Genomic DNA, 25,575 nt, shown 5'->3' with positions numbered 1-25,575 from the left:
ACAAAATATGCATTTAAAAGAAGAAGAATACAAATGGCCAAGAAACTAATTAAAAGACATTCAACCTTGCCAAAAATCAAAGATATGAAAATGCAAAGAATGACATATCATTTTGTAAGTATCAGATTACCAAAGAAAAAAATTAGTGAAAATGCACGGCTCTGGCAAGGGTATGGGGGGAAAAGCACTCTCATACTTGGGTACTACAAATATAAATTCACATAATCTCTTTTGGAGGGCAATTTGGCAATAACTATCCAATTGCAAAATGTGCATTCCCTTTGCAGGAATTCAATTTCTACTTATTTATCTTATAGGAGTACAAACATGTGTAAAGCTATTTCTACAAGAATGTTCATTTCAGCACTCTCTATAATAATGAAAACTCAGTAACAATCCAAAGGAATATCTACTCTATGTGAATAATTTAAAAATAAGGTAAATCTTTTATGTATTGGCATGTTAAGACACTCATAATCTGTTGTTACCTCTATTTATTTCTGAGTAGCCTCAGGGGATTTCTTATAGGACAACTGTTACTTAAGTTAGCACAGCTTTCTATCCTGTAAAATGGGCATAATCACATCAAAAATATTTATTGAACAGATACAATTGCCAGGCACTGTAATAGGTGGTGGGGTATGAGTAGGAAAAAAAACAGGCTTGGTCCCTGCCTCCGAGGAGCTTACTGTTCAGTGTAGAGGTGTGAGGTGTGTGTGTGTAGGGTTGGGGGGAACAGATGTTAATCACACAATTGTATAATTGTTTTGGGTGGTGTGGGAGGAAAATAGCAGAGTATTATGAACGCGTATTACAGTGGGCCTTGATCCAGTTTTTGGGGGGGGGTCAAGGAAGGCTTCCCTGAAGCAATATTTAATTTTTTTAAAAAAACAAGTGATGGGCCAGGCACTGTGTAAGTGCTAGCTCCAGAGATCAATAAAAAAGAATAAGGTAAACATATAGACACTGACAGAAAGAATTTCAAGAATGCATTGTCAATAAGGCAAGTTGTAAAACTTAAATATATCATTATTTCTTCTTTTTTGGTTTAAAAAATCTGCATTGTAATATAGGTGTAAATGTATATATAGAAAAAGATCTGAAAGAATATACATCATGCCATTAACTCTATTCGAATAATTTATGGGTTTGTCTGATCTTCTGTATGTAATCAGTTAAAAAGAAAGATATTTATATATACAAAAATGACAGCATGAATATTAGAAAAATTGGTATTCAAGCTGGGCACGGTGGCTCACGCCTGTAATCCCAGCACTTTGGGAGGCTGAGGTGAGTGGATCACTTGAGGTCAGGAGTTTGAGATCATCCTGGTCAACATGGTGAAACCCCATCTCTGCTAATAATACAAAAATTAGCCAGGTGTGGTGGCACGTGTGCCTGTAATCCCAGCTACTAAGGAGGCTGAGGCAGGAGAATCGATTGAACTGGGGAGGCAGAGGTTGCAGGGACCCAGGATCGCACCACTGTACTCCAGCCCGGGCGGCAGAGTGAAACTGTGTCTCCAAAAAAAAAAAAAAACTTTAAACAGGGTAAAGAGAGATACTGAAGAGTTTGAGGTGACAGTGAGCTATGATTGTGCCACTGCACTCTAGCTCTAGGCACCAGAATGAGATCCTGTCTCTAAAAAAAGAAAAAAAGAGACTATCTACCAAGACTATCTTCTGTCATAAACATACATAGCAAACAATATTCCATTAAATGTATGAAGAAAACAGTTACAAAAGCACATAAGTTGTACGCTATAAAGTTTTAAAAAATGCCTATGCAACTCTTGCCAAGATTGATCAGGTACTGAGTCATTAAAGAAAGCACAATGCATTTCCGATAGTAGAAATAATAAAAGTCACATTAATGGAACACAGTGCCGTACAGCTAACCTCTAACCACAAAAACATCCAGATAAGAAAAAATGTGAGTCACCTCACAAAGAAAATACTTCTAAATATCTCATGGTCAAAGAAATCAAACCTAAAATTATAAACTAGAAATTAATGAGAATGAAAGCACTTCATATGAAGTAAAACACTGAAAAAAATAAACTTAGAGAAAACTGGAGGAAGATATTAATAAACATGAAAGCTGAAAATAATAACTTAAGTAGAGAATAGGGAAAAATGGTAGAATAGAAAGATAAATCTAAGAAATAGTTCTTTGAAAATATCAACAGAATAAACTCTAGAGAGTTTAGTTAAATGAGAAAGAGAAATGCATAAAAATAAGATGGCTTGATTGGTGGATAGATAAATGATATATATGTAGTACAGTTATAACAAAACATGGTGAAATCAATGTGGTGGGTATGCAGATGTAAAATTCTTTCAACGTTGTCGTATGTTTGAAAACGTTCATAATAAAATAGTAAAAATCTCTTGGGGCACAGCGCAGTGGCTCATGACTGAAACAACAACTTTGGGAGGCTGAGGAGGATTGGAGAGGATTACTTGAGCCCAGGAGTTTGGGACAAGGCTGGGCAACATAGTGAGACCTCGTCTTGTTCCCCACTTTCCCCCTGCAAAAAAAATTTAGCCAGGCATGGTGGCTTGCACCTGTAGTCCCAGCTATTCGGGATGCTGAGGCGAGAAGATCCCTTGATCCCTTGAGCCCAAGAGATCCAGGCTGCAGCGAGCCGTGATCATGCCCCTGGGAGACAGAGTGAGACTGTCTCAAAAAAAAAAAAAAAAGAAAGAAAGAAAGAAAGAAAGAAAGAAAGAAAGAAAGAAAGAAAAAAGAAAGAAAGAAAGAAAGAAAGAAAATACTCCTTAGCTAATAATCAGGGAAATGTAAATAATGAGACATTTTTCACCCATTATATTGGAAAAATATTAAAATGATTGGTTAATATCGAGTCTGGGTAAGAATTTAGGGAAATGGTAATTCTTACTCACTGCTAGTGGAGGTATAAACTGAAATAGTCGTTCTACGTGGCAATTTGTCATTTGACATTATGTACTAAAATTTCAAAATGGGCTATCTTTGGGCAGAGCACAGTGGCTCACGCCTGTAATCCAAGCACTTTGGTAGGCCGAGGCAGGAGGATCACTTGAGCTGAGGAGTTTGAGACCAGCCTGAGCAACGTAGTGATATCTCATCTCTACAAAAAATACAAACATTAGCCAGGCGTGATAGCACAGGCCCGTAGTCCCAGTTACTCGCGGGAAGACTGAAGCAGGAGGATTGCTTGAGGTGGGAGGATCGCTTGAGCCTTGGAGGTCAAGGCTGCAGTAAGCCCTAATCGCACCAGTGCACTCCAGCCTGGGTGACAGTGAGACACTGTCTTAAAAAAAGAGAAAAAGTGTGCTACCTTTATCCAACTATTTCATTTCTCCATGTTTATCTCACAGAAATATTTTAGCATCTGCAGAAAAAAGCATGTACAAGGAATTTTATTGCAGCATTGTTAATAGTAGGAAAAAAACCCCACTGTAATAGTCAAAGATGGAAAATAACATGTGTTTATCCATAGGTGAATGATTACAGTATATTCATTCAATGGAATACTATGCAGTAGGTAAGATAAATGAGGTAGATTTATATATATTGACATGGAAAGATCTTCAAGCTACATTAAGTGAATAAAGCAATTAACAGAACAATACATAGGATGCTATTCGTTTTTTAAATGAAAAACAAAAACAGAGTCATGCTTTTCTATTTGTGTATACGAATGTAAGGGGAACTTTAAATTTATCCGTGTTTTACAATAATCTTGTGTAATTAGGAAACCAATTTTAAAATGAAAAAAGAACAAAAGTTAATTACATGCTAAAGAAAGTATAGTTTCATGTTGCCACTAAAATGTTGCAGATGGGCCGGGCGCGGTGTCTTACGCCTGTAATCCCAGCGCTTTGGGAGGCGGAGGCGGGTGAACTGCTTGAGCCCAGGAGTTTGAGAACAGCCTGGCGACATAGTGAGACCCCGTCTCTACAAAAAATAAAAAGTTATCCAGGCGTGGTGGCGCATGCCTGTAGTCCCAGTTACTTGGGAGACGGAGGCAGGCAGGAAGATCCTTGAGCCCAGGAGGTCAAGGCTGCAGTGAGCCGTGACCATGCCACTGCACTTCACCCTGGGTGACAGAGTGATACTTTGTCTCAAAAAAAAAAAAAAAGTAAAAATATTTAAAGCAACAATGTATCTCGAAGGGGCCCTGTACATCTCCTGAGATCATATACAAAATATTATGTGTAAGTATATATTGGGGTGGGGGATCCATTCAGCAGATTCTCAATTCGAGGGATGAACCACTGCTCTGGAGGGCTGGAATTAGAGAAGTGGAGGGTATAATTACAGTTTTTATTTCCTCGATGTCTCAGGAGTTCTTTTAATAGTGCTTTTGTCTTTAAATACTAAATTAATACATACTTTTTATTAAAAAGTGAAACCTTATCGAAGTAGCTAGAGTTCCAAGTCAAAGTCCCTCGTCCCTCCAATGTCGTCCGCAGCCCACAATAAGCAGGGTTAACAGGGGATCTCCTACCTGGTCCTTTTTATTCCCATGTATTTACAGATGCAGATCCTCTACAGGATCCTTGTCAATCGCACTGCCGTTCCAAATAATCAAAGGAGAAAAAGAGAATGTTTATTGAGGGCTTACTATGTGCCTGAAGTGTTTTAAGGGTTTGCTCGCGTGAACTCTGGGTGGTTGGCGTCCCACATCGTCTCCCACCCTCCGCTCTGGGTCCAGGCTTGCCCTCTTGCCCCACACTCCCCATTCTTCACAAGGCATCTGGCGAGGTCGTTAATTTTTAAAGGTAAATCAGATCAAATCATGTTCCCTTCCACGGCTTCCACCGTGCCTCGAATCAAATCCCAATTCTTAGCGACCCTATCATCCTCTATGGTTGCGTTTACTGGGCCTCGGGTAGCTCAGGCGCGGTCCCCTGCAAGGGACCCAGCTTCACCGCGGAGGGAGCTCCCTCCCGAGGGGCAGGGGCGGGGCTTCGCGTGCGGTGGGTGGAGCCCCAAATCGAGTTTGAGCTGAGCCGGAGCGAGGAGGCTTTCGACTGAGGGCTAGCGAGGGGAGCAGGGCTGGAGCAGGGCTGAAGCAGGGCTGAAGCAGGGCCGCGGACCCCGCACGCTCCTGCGGGCCCCGCGGAGCCATTGCGGCCGAGGTGAGCGTCTATCCCTGGACTGGGGAGCGAGCTCTGTACGCGCGGCCGTTCTCGGCTTCTCGCGGGTGGCAGTGGCGAGGTGGGGAGGGGGGGAGTTCCCACGGGACCCTGCGCGGAGGCGCGGAGGTGGCGGCCTTGGGGAGCCTGCGGGAAAGGCTGCTAGAGGGGCTGGGCGGCCTGCCCCAACCCTCCCTGAACCCCGCCTCCTCTCCCCTCCCCCAGGCCTCGGCCGGCGCCAGCAAAGAGCTAGCCGCATCTTCGGGGGCAGCCGGGCAGCGGCCGGCGGCGCGGCGAGAGAGCGACTGACAGAGGGGATGCGAGGTACCGGCATTAGCCATGGCCAAGTGGCCCTAAAGAGGGAGTAGAGGCCGGGCCTTCAGCATTTCTCACTGGTTCGAGGAAGGCGGCCTCAGAGGAGAGGGAAGGTGAGGGGCGGGCAGGCAGGCTTCGCGGGTAACTACTAGGCGTTGCATATATATGTTTTGGTATCTAAATGGTACTACACATACTCACACACATTCATTTTGACTAATTGCTTGTTTAAAAATCTAAGAATATGTCTTGTAGATCTTCTTATATCCGGGAATCCAAATTTATGTCGGGTTTTAAACAGCTGCATTGTATGATTGTACTACAGTTTAACCATTTCCCGATTGATATACATTAGCTTGTTTCTCTGTTGGGGGAGGGAGGGGACTATTACAAGCAATGCCATAATGAATGGGTTTGTGTATATGTATCATGCCATGTATGAGTATTTCTGTAGGATAAATTCTTAGAAGAGTAATCGCTGGGTCAGGGTGTATATGCATTTTGAATTTTTATACATTTGTCCAAATTGCCTTCCCAAAAGCCTGTACTAATTTACACTCTTTAATGTTGTGCGAGAGTGCCTATTTTTCCACAGTTATGCCAACACGTATTATCAATCTTTGTAATTTTAGCCAATTTAAAGGACAAAAAATCGTATGTCATTTTTTTCATTTGCATTTCCCTGATTACTGGTGAAATCGATCATATTTTTGTTTGTAAATAGGCAAATATCAATAGTTTAGATAGGCAGTTTTCCTATTTATAAGCAATAAGCATTTTGAAATTTTAATAATAAAAAAACCTGTTCGCAAGAGAAACGAATACAAATACCTGGAAGTAAACTATAAAACTTTATTGACGAATACCATAAAAGAACATCTGCATTAAAGGAGAAGGAATACTATGCTTCTGAATAAGAAGGCTCAATATTGTAGTGATGTCCATTTTTCCTCTATTGGTTTATACAGTTGATGCAATTTCAATAAATATACCAAGTTTTTTTGGAACTTACTATGATTCTAAAGTTCATCTGGGGGAAAAATGGCTAAGAATAACTGAAAAAATATTTTAAAACGTAAGTTTTAAATAGGGATATTTGTACTACTGGCTATTAAAATGTACTCTAAAGGAACTATTTAAATTAGAACGGACAGAACAATGCATTAGAATGGAAAAGCCCACAAATCGAGCCAGATTGGATCCCAAGATTTGTTGGAGAAACACTGTTGGCTAGACATGGAAAAACTGCCATATTCAGGCATTCCCCCCCCCATCCCCGAAGCTTGAATATTCCTTTGAGGGCAGACTCCTTTGTTTGGAGAAAACCACTTTATTGGATCTTTTTGGTTATGCCAAGGTAAAGCTTCAGTAGTTAAAATTGGTGACTTTGGAACTAGAACTAATGATATGGCCTTTAGTTAGATTAAGATGGATTCAGGTTAGCCTGCAGTGCGGCGAGGGAAGGAGTCTGGATAATACAGGTTTAAGAATTTTTTTCCCTATCTAATGGGCAAAAAATGTTATGTCATTGTTTTCATTTGCATTTGTGTGCTTACTGTGGGATTGAACGCCTTTTAAATGTTAGTCCAGGAAAATATGTTATTCCTGGAGACAGGTAACAATGGGGGACTCTTTGCTCCCCTTCCAGAATGGAGTTTGGCTAATTGGTACAGCCTTGCCCGGAAGCGTGAGAATAAACAGGTTGACTTTTTAAATTTTCCTCAAGCACTAGGCTCTAGACACCTAGATCGGGGGCGGAGGCAGTTTTCAGGACATGGCCGAGATTTGGCGCTGAGCTGTGTCATCGCGAGGTTTGGCAGCCAGCTCCGCAGTGGGTCGGAAACCTCGTGGTAGGCGAGATCCCTGCAGGACGGGAGGTTCCTCCCTTCCCCCGAAAAACTCCCAGTCATTTTCACGAAGCCCCGCCTTTCTCCTTTTTAGGAGTGTGCACCAGGTCTCGCGATATCTTATGTTTCCTAAAGGCGAGGCGCGGGCGGCATCCTGCGGTGAATTAAGAAGGTCTCGCCGAGCTAAAGCGTAATATCGCGATAGTTCTCAACGCATGCGGGAGCCGGCCCTGGTAGGTTGGCTCCGCCCCTCACTGCTTCGTTAGGTTGTGCGTCATTTGCTTTTGGCTTCGCGTAGGGTGAAGCTGTAGCTACTTCGGCTTTGGTGGGAGGGAGGAGGGGTCTGGAAAGGGCTGGGCTCAGGCTTTTCCCGTCCGGTAGAGGCTCTCGCGGGATCGCGCGGAAGCGGCGGTGGCTCGGCTACTGACTGCGGTAGCCGCGGAGGCGGCGGCAAGGTCTTCGGCTCGTGCAGTTCTAAGCCGGAGAATTCTCGCGGGAGCGGGGTTACGTCCTCGTGGGATTCGTTGGCGGTGGCTGAGGTAGCTCAGGGGTGGGGGGGGCAGTGACTAGGGTCGGTCCGCCTGCTGTTAAGATGGCGGCGGAGGCTGATGTCTGTCCGGCCAGGACCAAGCACAGAGGTGTTGGCTATCTGCCTTTATGACGCCTCTGAGGTACCCAGCGTTAAGGAGGTGACGATTGGCGAAACGCCGGGGTGCCGGTAAACCAGACCTGAGGCGAAGACCACCTAGTTTCTAGTCCGTTGAGGCGACACCATTTCCCGGGCCTCGGCCGCGTGTGGGCCCGCCTTTGCTCCACCGATCGGTCAACGCCTCCGTTGTCGCCGCCGCAGTGGGCGGATTGGGAAGGGTGGGAGGGGAGTCTGGAGTTCGCTGTGGAGTGGGGTTGGGGGTTAAATTGAACGGTGGGAAAGAGAGGAGCAACCAACGACGACCGGCCCCTATCCCCTACCTTTTCTGCCGGCCAGCCTCCGTTCTCAGCACCTCCGACGACCCGGATGAGTACCCTGGTTTTTCTCGAGGTGGGGTCATCTTCGCCAACTCCCGCGGTTTTAGAGCTAAGGCTTAGGGGTCAAGCAGTAGTGTCATTGGCGTACTCCTCCTCTCCCCACACCCCTCCTAATTCTATCGTCCCATCTAATCTTCATCTGCGTGGATAGTTGAGGTTCGTATTTAAGGGAGGGGGGAGTCAAAGCTTTTTCCTGTGATTCCTTCCCCAGTTCTTCTAAATTCGAGGTTAGCCTGAGTCCCCTAGCCCGCCTCGTCTCCCCATTTCATTGGTCCCCTTGGCGCAGGCGTTGAATAGAGCCTATCCTGTTGCCTGCATTTACTCCATCTTTGTGGATGGAGCCATAGTAGCCTTCCATTTCCTCAAGTCTTCATGTTTGTATGACTCTGATCCGGATTTCTTAGCTCTGCATGCTGCTAAACCACTGTTAAGCGAAACTTTGAACGGGTCGGTGGTTGGATATTGCAGTTTAAGTGGCCTTTTCGTTTATGGCCATTAGCCTTCCCTTCCTCATTCCTCCCCCTCAAAAGGCTGTAGAGGATAACCCTCCAGTAAGACCGCTTTCTGTCTTCATCCCACTTCCATTTCCCTTGCAAGCCTGGGAACCGCCCCTTTTCCCTGCCTTGCTCTGAGTTTCTAGGAGCCTCTTGGTCTGTGGACATCTGTTTTTGCTGCTGAGTACCTCTTACCTGCTTCTCACTTCTTAATCTTTCTATCCCCCACTCCCTATACTCCTTTTCCGGGAGCTGAATCCCCTAGAAGGAAGATAACCCTCCTCTCAGGCTCCCCTACATTTTACCCCTTCCATTTACTAGAAAACAGCATTGATTGTCCTGCCCCTCAATCTGCCCTGTTCTTTATTTTCTCTTCCCCCCATGCCACCGTTACTGTAGGCAGTTAATTTCCTATCATTTTTTTCTCCTTTGTAGATTACATGTTCAGCATTGTTTTAGCCCCAGTGTTGCATAGATTGAGGAGATACCAACATTCCCCAGTCATAGGCACGGCCTGGTATGGTGGAATTATTAGTGTGTGTTTTGGGTTCACATTGAACCTTGTGACCTTGGGCAAAATTTCAGATTCTCAGTTCATCTATATAATGGGGATAGTTGTGCTTACCTTAGAGGGTTGTTGCTAGAATTAGTTTAAAAAAAAAAGTAAAATGTCTTAACTCATGGTAGGCACATGATAAATTAAGATTACTTTTTGGTGTAAGAATATATTGGTAGATGTACCTGTGTCATATGCTACTTTTATGACCTGGGAAAGAATAAGAGATTTTTGTGTCTTTAACTGTACATTCTTGGTATATTTCTAGGCCAGATCTATAACTTTTTTGTTTTTTTCCTCATAGGCCAAACTTTTTATCTCCAATGGTTCATGATGTTTGAGCGTGATTCCCACTCTTTGTTTCCTTCTAATGGTCTAGGAATTTCAGTGCGTAATCACTATCCTGGAATGACCACCAGCCATAATGTTCCTGTCAAGAACCACACCCAAGTGTTCTACCTTTTGGAAGGGGTGCCTCATGCCCTGCCTACTCATTTCTTCCACTCCTCCAAAGGCAGTCCGTCCTGTCATTCACTCTACAAAAGTAATTTGGTGCCATGCATTTCACAGTGGTAAAAGGAGCTTCTGTTAGCTAGATTTCAAGTATTCATGCTACTTTTCCCCTCCCTCATTTGTTTGGTTCCTCAGATCAGTGTGGGGATCTGCTGTTTGGCTTCTTCTTACCTGAGCAAGATAATTCCTATCTAAGAGAGAAAGATCATTTGAAATACCAAGCTGCTTTTCCATAGCGAATTACTGTTGGCTCTTTAATACACTATTTCCTGTTGTGTTATTGCCATTTTATATTTTCTAACGTACTTATTAAACAGATGTGACTGTAGTTGATTTGGATAAAGTTTTCCTTACTTTTTTTTTCTTTTTTAAGATGGAGTCTTGCTCTCGGCAGGCTGGAGTGCAGTGACGTGATCTCGGCTCACTGCAACCTCTGCCTCCTGGGTTCAAGTGATTCTCCTGCCTCAGCCTCCAGAGTAGCTGGGACTACAGGCGTGTGCCACCATGCCCAGCTAATTTTTGTATTTTTAGTAAAGACGGGGTTTCACCACATTGGCCAGGATGGTCTCGATCTCCTGACCTTGTGATCTGCCCGCCTCAGCCTCCCAAAGTGCTGAGATTACAGGCTTCCTTACTGTTAATATATTGATTAGACCAATATTAAAGTGTAACATTTTACAATTTTTTTTTTTAACTAATTCTAGCAACAACCCTTTAATACAAGCACAACTATCCCCATTATTTTACTTCGGCTGGGTGATGGGAATTGAAGTAGAAACATGGTGGTGAAAAGTTTACTAGGATTTAAAATTTGCGGGAGGTAACCATCCCATGATTAGCTGTATGTGGACTGTAGTTTTGAACTTCAGGGTCTGCTTTATTTAATTTGAAGTGCTTTGTAGGTAATAAAATTTTCTCCCATTTTCATTGGAGGGCAGGAGATCACTTTTTGTTTTGAGATTTTGCATTGGTGCATTTTACAGTGGGTTAAGCAGTGATCACAAATTTACTAAACCTCAATTTCAGTTTGACCCTTATTGAGCATTAGAATAAATCTGGGAATGATAATCTAGGTGTGACCTAAAAGTTTAATTTATTCTAGGTAGATCTCTGAGAAGAGAGGAAGGAGTGACAATACCAAATAAAAACTTTGTCTAAGGTTCAATGGCAAAGTTCAACCTGAGTTGCCAGGATGTTTATCGTTTGTCTCCCAGTATGGCCAAAAAGCATGTATGAAGGTGAAGAATAATTTTTATATGTACAGTTTTTTTTTTTTTTTTCACAGAAACAATAAAGCAAATATATCCTTAGTGTTAGTTTATATTGAGGGTAGAAACTTGTCTAAAAAATAAAGTGACTTCTGTAATTTCATTTGGGTTGAACTGAGTTTGCAGGAATGTTAGTCTAAGTGTTAGAAGTATTACAGTTGTTGGTTCTGAATTCTTCAGTTACTTCTCAAAGCAGGTACTAAAAAATGCAAATAGATATGTAAGGACTATTGCTTTAGAAATAATAACTGGCTATGTTTGAACATAATAGAATGGTTAACCCTCCTCACACATACTAATAAATGTGTTGTGTATCTCACTCCTCTCCCCCAACTTATTTTTTGTAGGTCCTCCAGTAGCCTGACCTGAGTGGGTTAGTGATCCAGAGAAACCAGCAGGCCAACTTGGTCAGGAAGGTTCGGGAAGCTGTTGGAGCAGTGTGGGGAATTTCCCACCAGGATGAGTATGATTGGCTGTGATTTTAGGTTAGTTTTTGTAAATCTCTGTGGGAAGTATTTGTATTTTACTTCCTGGAATGGAGATAGTAGGGGTGGATGTATTCCCATTCTGTAATTGAGCTACTTTGGTTTCTTCCATTTTCTGGATCTGATGTGGTACTGGTTGCTTCTTTTGTTAAAGTGGAGCTCATTACTGCATTAAAGGAAATTGTTTAAATGAATGATGTCTGTACATGATTTTTTAAATCACCCTAGGCATCATTCAGAAAATAAAATTGCAAGGCATTATGTTTAACCAATTCTTGTTAAAGAGTTATGAAAAATTTCAAACATGCAAAAACTGAATAGTGTAATAATCCCCCCGCTTACCCATCACCAGCTCTAATAGTATCAACTTGCACATTCTACTTCATCTATGCTTCTGTTTTTTTTTTTTTAATTTTTTAAAATTGAGATGGGGTTTCACTGTGTTGCCCAGGCTGGTCACAAACTCCTGGGCTCAAGCCATCCTCCCTTCTTGGCCTTCCAAAGTGTTGAGATTACAGGCATGAGCCACCATGCCCAGCCTGTTTCATCTATACTTCTAACCACTGCCCCCGTCAATGGATTATTTTGAAATAAATCCCTGTCATACTTATTTGTAAAATACTTGTTTGTATTTCTAAAAGGCAAGGGCTCTTTAAATATAAGATCAAAACTATTATCACAACTGAAAAAATTAACAAATATTTAAAAATATCAAATATAAAATGTTCAGATTTCTCTGATTTTTTTTAAGCTCTGTTTTTTTTTCTTTTACAGTTTGAATCAGGATCCTGAGAAAGCACATTTATTGCAAAGCATTGATACAGCCCTTAAATCTATTTTAATCTGCAGATTCCGTCTTTTTTGTTTTTTTTTCTTCCAATTTGTTTGTTGAAGAAATTGTCCTATATATAGTTTCCCGCCCCCCATATTTGGGGATTACAGCCCAGTAGTGTTGTCTAACCCATTCTTGCTAAATTAAAGACCCTGGAGGACCCATTATAAGGGAACAATGGCTATAATCTCCTGTATCCCAGTTGGAGTTGATAGTGCTGTCCTAGGCACTATCCTAAAATAACTAGTCATGGATTCCTTTTTCTGTGGCAAAGTCTGATTTGATACCTGACTTCAGTTCCATGTCTTGGCCTTGCTTATTGCTCCACGTGAAAAGTAGGCCTCCTGGTGGAAGAAGCTAGTGTTTCCTAATGACCTGATTGTGCCTTTGGGGTTTTTCATGCATGGTTTCAATTTCCTTAGGTGATTTAGTTATTTTTATACTACTTTATAATGTTGCTTTTTATTCTTTTGATTTTAGTATCTCAGCTGTTCTGACCCGTAACTTCTAAGCTATTAAGACCTAATAATGGCTGTCACACAGTTCTTGAAATGGCAATACTAAAACAATTTTTGAGAGCTTCTACTTACATCTTGATTTTCAGCTATTATACACAACCTTAGTTTTCCTACTGTGATTTTTCATTTCATTTCATCTGAAATTTGTGTTTCCTTAGCATAAATTCCTTTAAACTGTTCATTTCTTTCCTTGTGCAGCATTGCCCATTCTGGGATCTACCCTGTGTCCTTTTCATGGCCAAAACCTGAGAATGGAAATTGGACCCATTAGGCTCTAGTCAGCCTTTGACTTAGGCACAAACAGGGGCAGAGCAAGGCCACACTTGTGCCTGCCTTTAAAATGAGAGTAATTTCAAGGGGCAGGGAGGGTAGAAGTAACAAGTAAAAGTTTTTGAAGTATTTAGATGAAATATGATTGTGAATCAACCAAGTGCTATGGATCATGAATTCAGGCCTTTTCAATTATTTGTTCATTAATGGAGAAATAAATCACTGGTTGAAAATTGATTAAATATGAAGTGATTTCTTGGGAGTTGCGGTAAATTCGTGAATTCAACAAAAATAATTTGAGGCACGTTGGATATAGTGATTAGATACTTAGCCTTGAGTTTTCTGTAGTTAGGAAGTTTGGACGAAATCACTTAATCCTGAAATTGTGAAACTAGGATAATTGTTCATAGAGTTTTTGCACACAGTAGGCATTCCAGTATTTGAGTTTTTCCCACAATTCTTAGCTGCAGATTTACAATGGAAATGCTGTTGTTTTTTTTTTTTCTTCTGTTGTGTGTTTTCAACCATGAGTTCAAAGTGTTATTGAAATGCCAAACTTGGTTGCTTTGAAAATATTTGTCCTTCACATTCCATGTTACCTCTTCTGGAGTAAGATTAAGTTGTTGATTGTTGTGTAGTTGTAACCATTTTAGACTGCTTTACAATGATCTCGCTATCTATAAGGTTGATATAAGTACTTGGGCTTTTGGTGTTTTGCTGTATTATTGTTTCCTCAATGACTGGTTACTAGATGTTTATATATGTTAATGTCAGGAATAATTCAACTTTTAAGTCGTTTGATGTGTCATAGGTGTTGAGTTGTTAAAAGTTGATGTACTTGTTGACCAGCTTGGTCTTCTGGATATAGAAATCCTTACAGGTAGTAAAGAAGTGGCTCTATGAGTAAAACAACTGTAGGTTTTGTTTGGGCTGTTAACCTGAGCATTTTCAGCTTTTAAGTTCTCTTTAAAAGTTTTTAGTCATTTGGCTTTAAAAATTACAGTTGGTGGCATAGAGTGATCCCATAATGTGATTTTACAGAAAGTTGGAATGTTTTAATTTATTATGAATGTACCATTACGTGGAGATTGGGATTGTAGATCTGATTCAGTCTGGACTGCTGATCGAACTAGATGAATGTTAAAATTCTTCAACTCTTGAGATTCTGATTGTGTAATCTTAGGTATTGAAAGACAGCAGTTTTTCCTTTCAGTAGTCATTAAGTAAATGGTGACTAAAAGTAGGGAGATGAATCTTTATTCTGGAATGACCTTTCACTATAACCATTTAGATTTAAAAGATTGGTGAATCTGAAGATACTGTCATGAATTTATGTACCACCTTTAGCACAACCCAGGTTTTAGGTCCTTGTGATTAGATATCAGAGATAATTGCCCCAGCAGTGCTTGGGTATATTGCATTTGGTGGCTGTTTATGTTTTGGAATGATTTTGGAAAATTACTTTGGGTACATTGTTTGCTATGATTATTTCCTTATATGCCTGTCTATTTTATAGTGAGGCGTATTTCTCCTGGTCTTTGCTTTTTTTTCTTTTTCTTTTTTTTTTCCAAACTTCCACTATTCTTTATTACGGCATTCTGACAACTACGGCATTGAGTTCTTATAGGTGGAAAGACCTTTCAGCACAGCGATTGAGAACATGAACTCTGGAGCTAGATTCACAGAGTTCAAGTTCTGATTCCCATTTCTTACCAGGTGCGCCATGTTGTGCAAATTACTTAACCGCTTTGTGCCACGCAGTCCTTCATCTGTAAAATGATGATAGTACTGCCTGCCTTGTAGAGTTCCGAAGAAGTTTAGCTGAATTAGTGCATATAAAGTGCTTAGAACAATGGTTCTGAAACTTTAGGGAACATCAAAATCACCTAGAGGGCTTCCTAAGACAGATTGCTGGTCCCCACTCCCAGAGTTTCTGATTCTGTAGATCTAGGAGGGGCCCCAGATTTTGCATTTCTGATAAGTTCCCAGGTGATACTTCTCTATTTCCTGCAAATTGGCAGCTGGATCTAGAGGCTTGATAAATTTCAGGTTCATTCCCTTTGGCAAATACATTGGGGGGTGGGGGGAAGGTGTTCATTCACAACGTTGATTATGTTGTGATGACTTGAATTTTTTGGATCCATTAATTTGTTGGGGGGGGGCTACAAAATGGTGACGTTCTAATGCTATCATTTTGTTTTCATCTGTTAGCTGGAATAATTTTGTGTTTTCCCTTATGTTTTATTTGGTTACTCAGCAATATAGTTTATATAGGAAGAGCAGGATAAATACTCAATTTTTTTAAACATTGCTTTCAAGGTGATGAATTGGTTTCCTGTCATCTTCAAAAGGTTACACATATAAGTGTATATATAACTATGCATCCATAGATGTAAACATTTGATGGGTTTCAGTACATTGCAGTTCTAATCCTTAGCGAAATTCAAATTGTCCCACTTGTGGCTAGTGGGACTTTCTTAAAGTTGGCTCCTGATTCTTACTGACATGCTCTCTAGTAGTCTTTGATAGAGCTTCCTTGCTATCTGGTATGTCAAGATGTTTCCAGGCTCATTCTTGTGCATTTCTGCCCCAGACCTGGAATCAGCTAATGGGATTAAGATAAAAGGTGAAGTCAAAAGAAATTCTGTTTTTGCCAAAGGTAGCTTGGAACTTTCTATCAAGTTCTACTTTTCTCTTTCCACTTAACCTCCCTAGCCTGCCTCTTCATTCTTCTCTACCTTTTTATTAGAGTTTAGGTGGAAAGGTTTGAGAAGCCTTATAATCATGGGACGATCATGGAGCCCAGGCAATTCCGGATTTGGGACCTGGCCACTTACTAGGTCTGTCAGTTTGGGCAAGTTAACCTGTATCAGTTATGATCTGGGGAAATACCTTACTCATACGGTTATTGGAATTAAAGAGAAAATGTAAGGTGTTAGTACATGGTAGGTGATCGGTAGATGGTGATTTATTTAATGTACTATTTCACATAACTCCTTCAACGCCTCAGAGGTGGACAGTCAGGGTAGTGAAAATAATGGCCGTTTAACAAAATGTGTCTGGACACTTTAGGTCTGTGTGGGATCATCAGTGGTGAGGTGGGATGGGGTTTTTGGGTCTGAGACTTTGGCCAGTGATAACTTAATGTTCCAAAGAGTAGTTTTTCACTTTGAAACTCCTTAGTAGTCACATTTATACCCTCTGAAGGGTCTTAGCCAGTTCTGTAATGTGTATTACATTGGTTACCTTGATCTCTCTCCATCTATACAGGCCCCTCCTATTCAAGGTGTTCAAGGTTCTGTTGTAACCTTAGTAACCTATAATGAGTCTTCCTAATAGTCATCAGTATCACCACTGTTAACACACTTGAGCAGCACCATACATGGCAGGTCAGCAAACAGGTAAATCTTATTTTTTTAAACATTACACATAATATCTAAAGTATAGTATGTGGCACGTGGTAAGTGCTGCTCAATAAATGGAAGTAATTGTTCAGTTTTTAGCTTAATATTCTTTTTTTTTTTTTTTTTTTTACATAACATTTACTGAATGTTGCTAAGTATAAGGAGTAAGGGACATAAAATGAATGAGACTTGGTCTCTGCCCTTGAGAAACTCACAGTCGAGTTAAGGACTGTGAAATCATGTTTAAAGTTCCTTAGCCTTTTCCTTTGTGTCATCATTTCTTCCCCTGCACTGTCTATGCATGATATAGCCTGTCCATTGTTTCTCACAGCTTTCCTAATTCTGTGTGCCTCCCCAGCCTTTGAGACTGCTGATATGTGAGAAAGCCAACAATTGTCTTCCATTAATACAGGGTTAATATCAAGAAAAACCTTTGGGCTAATACTGGATTTCAGAGTGGCACGTGCAGTTGACATTACAATACCATTTTATGGTCTTTAGATGGGCCTATATACCTGGGCTCCAGCCTCTTTCCTGTTCCTTTTAACTGCCTTCCTTCCATCTTTCCTCCGCTATACCCTACCCTTAATTTATTTAGTACATAACAATAGAGGCTCCCATACCCAGGTAGTGATCACGTATCTAAAGAGACTGCTGTGCTTCATATAAACTAGGATTTGAGTGGGCCTAGGGTATATCACTAAATTTCCATTCTTATCTATAAAACAGTAATCGGAAAGCCTATTTCATAGGTTGCTATGAGCATTAAAGCGAGATGGTGCATTTTTAAATGCTTATAAAGTATGAAGATAAGGTCATTATAATTTATATAAAATATTTACTAGCTATGTTACTTGGGGCAAATTACCTCATCACTGAGCCAGTTTCCTCATCCTTTAAATGAAGATGGTGATATCTCATTCATTTAACAAATACTTATTGAGGACGTAGTCGTTGCAGCCACATCCTGGGAATACAAAGATAAGTGACTGCAGAATGTAGGACAGTGTGGTCTAGGGGAAGGAGACTTGGGAATCACACAAAGGGATCAGTATGGTAGTGTGAGGAATGAACAAAATGTGCTGTAGCAGTTTACAGGAAGGCATCAGAATGTCACAGAGTTTTGTTAGGGTTAAGCAAGATAAATGAAAAGTACTTCATGAATTCAAAAATGCTATACAAAGAAGTTAGTTAAATGTATCCCAAATGAATCAATGGTCTCAACTATTATTGTTTCTTCACAAGACTTACTCTTTAGATGCATTTATTTCTTTGAGCTAGATTTTATGACCTTAAGGGTGTTACCTGTAGTAGAGTATCCTGAAAGTAATGCTTTTGTCTAAAAGGATTTTTTTCATCCATTTTATCATTTTCTAGTTTTTAATCACTGAATTAATTCAGGAAAAACTAGAAAATGTGTGCATATTTGGGGAGGGGATATACATAATTCCACCACAATGTTTGGTCACTGTTAACATTTTGGTGTATTCACATCTTAATGATAAGGGTAGTATTTAAAATCTAGTAGGAAATTTTAAGGATAAGCATTTCCTAGAATAGGAAACTAAAAACGTCCACTAACAAGAAAGGGTACTCAAACGGATAATCAGAAATGCAAATTTAAATAAGTTTTTTAGTCATTAGATTGGTAAAAAATAATTTGATAATATCAAGTCATCGTGAAAGGTATAAGGAAGAGTCTGGCCTTATAATACTGCCTACAAGTGGCGTAAATTGATACAGCTATTTTGGAGGTGATTTTGGCAAGTTGCAAGAGAGTACATACTATGTGATGCTATTTATGTTTTTAAAAAACCATGGCAAATTGACAAGTTTATTTGGGAGGAGGGATCATGGGGAACTTTACCTTTTTCTGTAATGTGTGCATTTCTACTTCTGAAAAATTTAAAATATACTGAGAAGTACAGAGAATAATAAAACAAAAATCCCTATCCCTACCCCTACTCCAGAATTGATCATTTTTAACATTTATTTTTGCCTTAAATTTTTTTGTGGGGTGTGAAGTAACACAAGTTGAGCGTCCCTAATCTAAAATTCAAAATGCCCCAAAATGAGTGCCAACACGATGCCACAAGTGGAAAATTCTACAGCTAAGTACTTAACACTTTGTTTCATGAGCAGAATTACTAAAAATATTGTATAGGGTACAACGAACATTATTTGGGTGATGGTTACACTAAATGTCCAGACTTCACTACTACGCAATATATCCATGTAACAAAACTGCACTTGTGTCACCTACATTTATACAAGAAATTGTGTATAATACCTTTAGGCTGTGTGTATAAGGCGTGTATGGAACATGAATGGATTTCGTGTTTAAACTTGAGTCCCATCCTCAAGATGTCTCATGATGTATAGGCAGATATTCCAGAATCTGAAATCTGAAGTCCTGCTGGTCCCAAGCACTGGATAGGAGATACTTAACCTGTATAGGTAAATAGGAGATGCTTTTTTAATACCCAGCATTCCCTTCCCCCCCCACAATCAGTACAATGAATTGCTTGAATTTTTATACTGTGAGAATGGTATAAATTATGAATTTATAAATAAATTAATTACTAAAATCATTTATTAAGAATGCTTTGGGAATAGAACTTTTTTTCGTTTGCTTATTTTCTTCTTAACTCTTGTTTGAAAACACTTTCCTGAATTTGTTTTTAAGTAATCTTCTTCATGAATGTAGAATTATACATGGCTTATTGTTGAAAAATACAGATAAACAGACAAATCTCCGCAAACCCCAAACTCACAGATAAAATACTCCTAACGTTTTGGTATGCAGTATCTTCCAAGGCTTTTCTTAACAGCTGTGTAGACATATATTTTTTCAGAAATACTCTTTTTAAAATGTAATTCATTACCTCCCTTACAGCTTTCAATTTTGTATGAAAATTTCAAACAAAAATGCTGAAAACATAGCACAATGAACATCTGTGTACCATCAGCTGGATCCAACAATTAAGTATTTGCCATATTAGATTTATATGTACAGATGTGTGTTTAATTTTTCTGAACATTAGAAGTAAGGATGACACTTTTAAGGATAATGTTTCAGCTTCATGTCTTAAGAATAAGGACATCTCGGCCTGGTGCAGTGGCTCACACCTGTAATCTGAGCACTTTGGGAGGCCAAGGTGGGTGGATCATCTGAGGTCAGGAGTTCGAGACCAGCCTGGCCAACATGGTGAAACCCTGCCTCTACTAAAAGTACAAAAATTAGCTGGGTGTGGTGGCACCTATAGTCCCAGCTACTCGGGAGACTGAGGCAGGAGAATGGCGTGAACCCGGGAGGCGGAGCTTCCAGCCTGGGCGACAGCGAGTCTCCGTCTCAAAAAAAAAAAACAAGAGTAAGGACATCTACAAAACCACGATACCATTATCATGCCTAGGGAGTTTGTTATTTTTTCTTAATATTGTCTAATATCCAGTTCATATTCACATTTCCTCAGTTGTCCCCAAACTGTCTTTTTTTTCAAGCTGTTTTCTCCAAACTAGTGTAGAAATGGTATTTTTATATTTGCTCTTCCCACATATTGACCCGTTCTGTGTCTTTGTCATTATGTATACTTCTGTAGCATTTTTAATGGCTACATTGTATTCTATTACATGCAGAATTTATTTAACCAGTTTACTGTGTTCACACCTTTTGCTGTGTTCATACTTTTCCCTCAGTTGTCCCCAGACTTTTTTCAAGCTGTTTTCTCCAAACTAGTATAGAAATGGTATTGTTAAATTTGCTCTTCCCACATATTGACCCCGTTCCATGTCTCTGTCATTATGTACACTTCCGTAGCATTTTTAATGGCTACATTGTATTTTATTGTATGCAGAATTTATTTAACCAGTTTGCTGTGTTCACACTTTTCCAGTCCCAGTTTCTCATGATTTTAAGTAATGCCTCCTAACATATAGGTAATTCAGCATTCAGTAAATAAGTGTCGAATGAAAGAAGGAAGCATAGATACATCCTAATAGATAAATATTTATGAGATCCGTATTTAATATTTTTAATTTTTTATTTCCATAAGTTTTTGGGGAACAAGTGATACTTGGTTACATGAGTAAGTTCCTTAGTGGTGATTTGTGAGATTTTGGTGCACCCGTCACTGGAGCAGTATACACTGAAACCAATTTATAGTATTTTATCCCTCACTCCTTTCCCACCCTTTCCCCTTGAGTCCCCAAAGTCCATTGCGTGACACCCATATTTATGTCCTTAAGAAATTTCTACAACCGGAATGCAAAAATGTAAGGCTTTTGATACTCATTGCTAAATTGGCCTTTAGAAAGGCTAACCTTGGATTTTTCACTGTGATATGTTTAGTATATGATCCATCATGATTTACGATATTATAGCACATCAGGATAAGCCTTGATAAATCAGAAGAGTATAAATCTGGATATAGCCAGTATCATTGTTACAGATGGCTCACTGCATATTTTTTATATATGTATGTATATGTGTATATATATATGCTGCCATATTTTTCCAGGGGCTAGTTTGACTTCTCTACCTTGGAGGGCTTTGCAGTTTGTTAACCCAGGTCCCTGCTCCTTAAATTTCTTTAAATATCTTGGTGAGACCAGCCTTAAAAGGAAGTATAGTCTGGAGAGATGCAGACGTCACTAGAAGATATCCTTTTACCTAGAGAATTTTAGATTTTTGCTTTTAAAAAGTAAAGACAGGCTGCTTTTATGGGTGAATTCAAATCTCTCCCTCTAGCAAACAAATTACCAGCAGCTTTAAAAGGGCAGTCTTCATGTCCAACAGAAAAGCTGGATGATACCCTATATTTCATATTATCCATATCAAACTCCTTATTTTATAGGCCTAGTTGCAGGAGTAATGACATATCCATAGTAACATGGCTGGATAGTGATAAAATTGAGCATCAAACCCAGATTACCTAGTCTAGTATTGTTTTCACTATGTTTTATCTTTCCTTAAAACTGAACTTTATTTCTAAATATGCCATCTGGTGTCATCTGTGGAAATACAAAGTAAGTGGCCCTCTTCCTATGAGAAAGTTACTCCCCAAATAGGGGAATTTTAGAGTAGAAAGTTAACGTGAGAAAGGCAGAAATCCAAAGAAAGCTCAGTTTCTTTGCCCTTGTGACCGTAGTTATTACTTTCTGACATGAGGTCAACTTGGAGCTCATTCACAGAACAGTTTGATATGGTCATGTGTTTTCATGCATGTATGGATGCTATAAATCAGTATATGAGATTGAATTTCCTGTTTGTAAAACTTTCAAATTAAAGGGATGCTTTCTAAGTCCATCTTATTTTCCCTTTTTTCAACGATTTTAAACTATAACATGTTTGCTATTTTTAAAAAGACTGAAACAAAATAAATGTTCACACCTTTTAGCATTATAGTTATTACTATGTTAAGTATATGCTATGTTAAGTATTTATATACTATGTTAAGCTTTTTATGCTGAAGTAACGGTGTGAAGTAGGTGTGTACATTTATTTTCATCCAAATAGCCAGTAGCTCCTGTTTTTCTTCCTGGCAAACTCTATTTGATCTTTAAAAATATTCTCAGGTTGAAAGAATTATTTGCAGAAGTGTAGTTTTATTTTTTAAAAACCTAGGAATTTGTGGCAAGTAGAAAACTAGCATGGTTCCTTTTAGCTATTTAGTTTTTGAAAATAATTCAGATTGTTCATGTTTAATATTTAACATTTGTCTTAGACTGAAGGCAAAGTATTACAGATAGTGCTTTAAGGGATCTTAGTTATTGTACTTCCATTTTACATTATGTTGGAAGCCCAGAATGTCATAAGGTCTTAAAGCCAGTTGGTGGCTGAGAACTAGAGTACCTTTGCGTACTTCTCTTTCATTTTCAGTAAGCATCTTTCATGTAAATAGATACGTTGTAAAGCAGTAGATTGTTCAGAATTGTCTGGTTTATTTAAGAACATTTGAAATAACTATTTGGCAGGCTGTGTGGAGTGCTATTAAATTTACTCAGCCATTTTTTTTTTTCTATATGTTGGGACACCTTTGTTTTTTTGGTTTTTTTTTTGTTTGTTTTTTTTTTTGTTTTTTTTGAGACGGAGTCTCGCTCTGTCACCCAGGCTGGAGTGCAGTGGCCGGATCTCAGCTCACTGCAAGCTCCGCCTCCCGGGTTCACGCCATTCTCCTGCCTCAGCCTCCCGAGTAGCTGGGACTACAGGCGCCTGCCACCTCGCCCGGCTAAGTTTTTGTATTTTTAGTAGAGACGGGGTTTCACCGTGTTACCCAGGATGGTCTCGATCTCCTGACCTCGTGATCCGCCCGTCTCGGCCTCCCAAAGTGCTGGGATTACAGGCTTGAGCCACCACGCCCGGCCGACACCTTTGTTTTTAAAGGCTTTGTTTTACAACTTTCTTATCAGTGAACTAATTTTATCTTCATAACAAACCTGTGAAGTTGGAATTCTTTTCAACGTCCTGGAAGGAGTTTGCTGCCAGGTTGATAATTGTTATAAATAACTTACTCTTTTAAACCATGCAAAAGAATCTTTGTCTCCATTCCTTCCAAATTCACTTGAACCAGATCAAAACAGTTGAGACCCAGTTAAAAATTTTGACTGAGTGGCATGGCCTGCACATTATTTAGTAGACTGTTTACCTTTTGCAGAACTGTATAATTTGAGAATGAGACTGGAGCCTCCCAATCTCGTTGTCATCAAAGTAGAGTTTAAGTTGTTGGTTGTCTGCAGTTATGGCTTAAAGTATGGAGATTAATATATACTGTATGTTCTCCTTCATATGCAGGTAACGTGTAGAAAGATTGAGAAGGTCAGCTCTTTTGCATTTAATCAGATCTGTATATCTGTATTTCTGTCTTATCAATCTGTAGAATACCTAGCATAAGGTTGCTGCCCTTAGATTAATCTGGAGCCAAAAGAGATAGAACAAATAACAATATGGCTTACTCTTTGCTGGGCACAATCCTATGAGATAGACTTGTTTACTTTACAGAGGTGACTGGACTCAGAGATGTATGGCAACTTGTCTAAGATCATACACCTAGTAAATGGAATTTAGGCCCAGGTCTGTCTATTTTCCAGGCCTTTCCATTATGCTGTTGTCTTTTACTACCTTTTTTTTTTTTTTTTTGAGATAGAGTCTCCCTTTGCCACCCAGGCTGGAATGCAGTGGTGTGATCTCAACTCACTGCAACCTCCGCCTCCCAAGTTCATGTGATTCTCCTGCCTCAGCCTCCCGAGTAGCTGGGAGTACAGGCGTGTGCCACCACGCCCATCTAATTTTTGTATTTTTAGTAGAGACGGGGTTTCACCATGTTGGCCAGGCTGGTCTTGAACTCCTGATCTCGTGATCCACCCACCTCAGCCTCCCAAAGTGCTAGGATGATAGGGGTGAGCCACCATGCCTGGCAGGCAAGGTTTGGTCTTCAGACATGCTGCTTGTTTCTCTGTAAACCCAAGGACGTGAGAGAATTGGAGCTGAATAATGCAAAAGGGGTGGAATTCTATTTCTTTCGTATCTGGTACCATCTTTATTGTATTTGACAGTAGCCTATCGTGGCTTTGGGAAAAAATACCATATACTTGTGTTTCATAAATGAAAGGGAAAACATTGTCATGGCTAAGCAGACAGTGTCTTAGCTTTCTTTAGGGCATTGGTTCCTAATGTTTTTCAGGTCATGGATCCTTTTAAGAAGCCAGTGAAAGCTGTTGACCATCTTCTGGGAAAAAGACCCACATATGTAAAATTTTCAATAGAATTTCAGGGTTTTTGTGGTGGTCATCCTTCAGTATAGGATGAGGAATTCTAAATATTCCTCTACACTTGTTTTTCTCTATATGTCATTAAGATGTCTAAATGGCTGTGTTGTTTGTTCTTGTATTTCTTAGTACAGGTGTCCCCAACTTAATGATGGTTCAACTTAGGATTTTTTGACTTTATGATGGTGTGAAAGCAAAACGCATTTAGTAGAAAGCATACTTGAGTACCCACATAACCATTGTGTTTTCCACTATCAGTACAATATTCAGTAAGTTACATGAGACATTGAACATTTATTATAAAATGGGCTTTGTAGGCCGAGCGCGGTGCCTCAAGCCTGTAATCCCAGCACTTTGGGAGGCCAAGATGGGCGGATCACAAGGTCAGGAGATCGAGACCATCCTGGCTAACCCAGTGAAACCCCGTATCTACTAAAAAATACAAAAAACTAGCCGGGCGTGGTGGCGGGCGCCTATAGTCCCAGCTACTCGGGAGGCTGAGGCAGGAGAATGGCGTGAACCCGAAAGGCGGAGCTTGCAGTGAGCTGAGATCCGGCCACTGCACTCCAGCCTGGGCGACAGAGCAAGACTCCGTCTCAAAAAAAAAAATGGGCTTTGTGTTAGATGATTTTGCCCAACCGTAGGCTCTAATGTAAATGTTGCAAGCATGTTTAAGGTAGGCTAGGTATGATGTTTGGTAGGTTAGGTAAATAAAGTAAGTGTATTTTTGACTTACATATTTCTAGTTTACAATGGGTTTATTGGGATATAATCCCATCATATGTTGAAGAGCAACTGTGTATATTTTTCTAGACTTATTTTTCTACACTGTGGTCAAAGGGGTAAGCTTGGCTAACTGTCACTTTTGCTTAAAGATATACTCTGTATTATGCAAATTTAATAATTTATCTTCTGTGTTGATCTTATAATTGGTTGTGTTTTCAGCCTTTGGGCATGAGGAAGTTGTAATTCTCTTTTTTTGGTGTATCGATTCATTGCCTTTGTATTATGATTGCTTCTAATCTACTTTATTTCTGATTTTTTTTCCCTTATTTTCTACATTTCTGTACACCTGGCTATCTGAGTAGTCATCTCAATGCCCTGCATATAGTATGTTTATAATTGTTGAATGGAAAGATGAAGGTTAAATGAATCTA

The 25,575-nt window shown here is 39.8% G+C and overlaps 2 protein-coding genes across 37 annotated transcripts in view; one reads left to right on the top strand and one right to left on the bottom strand.

Annotated features, from left to right (window-relative positions):
* Window positions 1–25,575, bottom strand: part of TSR2 (TSR2 ribosome maturation factor) — a 1,158,091-nt gene that overhangs the window by 756,672 nt on the left and 375,844 nt on the right. The window contains exon 1 of one of the 20 annotated variants that reach the window (XM_050777065.1): window positions 9,184–9,188. The exons of 18 other annotated variants lie outside the window; for them this stretch is intronic. The gene's annotated coding sequence lies outside the window, so the exon portion shown is untranslated. Of the gene's footprint in view, window positions 1–6,706; window positions 6,712–9,183; window positions 9,189–25,575 lie in introns of those variants that run through there. One more of the 20 variants, XM_050777056.1, reaches the window with a different exon arrangement.
* Window positions 1–25,575, top strand: part of HUWE1 (HECT, UBA and WWE domain containing E3 ubiquitin protein ligase 1) — a 650,778-nt gene that overhangs the window by 492,358 nt on the left and 132,845 nt on the right. For 7 of the 17 annotated variants that reach the window (XM_050776798.1, XM_050776802.1, XM_050776797.1 and 4 more), the window contains exons 1-3: window positions 4,969–5,129; window positions 5,352–5,450; window positions 11,493–11,630. The gene's annotated coding sequence lies outside the window, so the exon portion shown is untranslated. The other 10 variants (XM_050776790.1, XM_050776791.1, XM_050776789.1 and 7 more) reach the window with 10 other exon arrangements.

Source organism: Macaca thibetana, chromosome X, assembly GCF_024542745.1.
Source record: "Macaca thibetana thibetana isolate TM-01 chromosome X, ASM2454274v1, whole genome shotgun sequence".
NCBI lineage: Eukaryota > Metazoa > Chordata > Mammalia > Primates > Cercopithecidae > Macaca > Macaca thibetana.
This window is presented reverse-complemented; position numbering and strand designations above follow the sequence as displayed.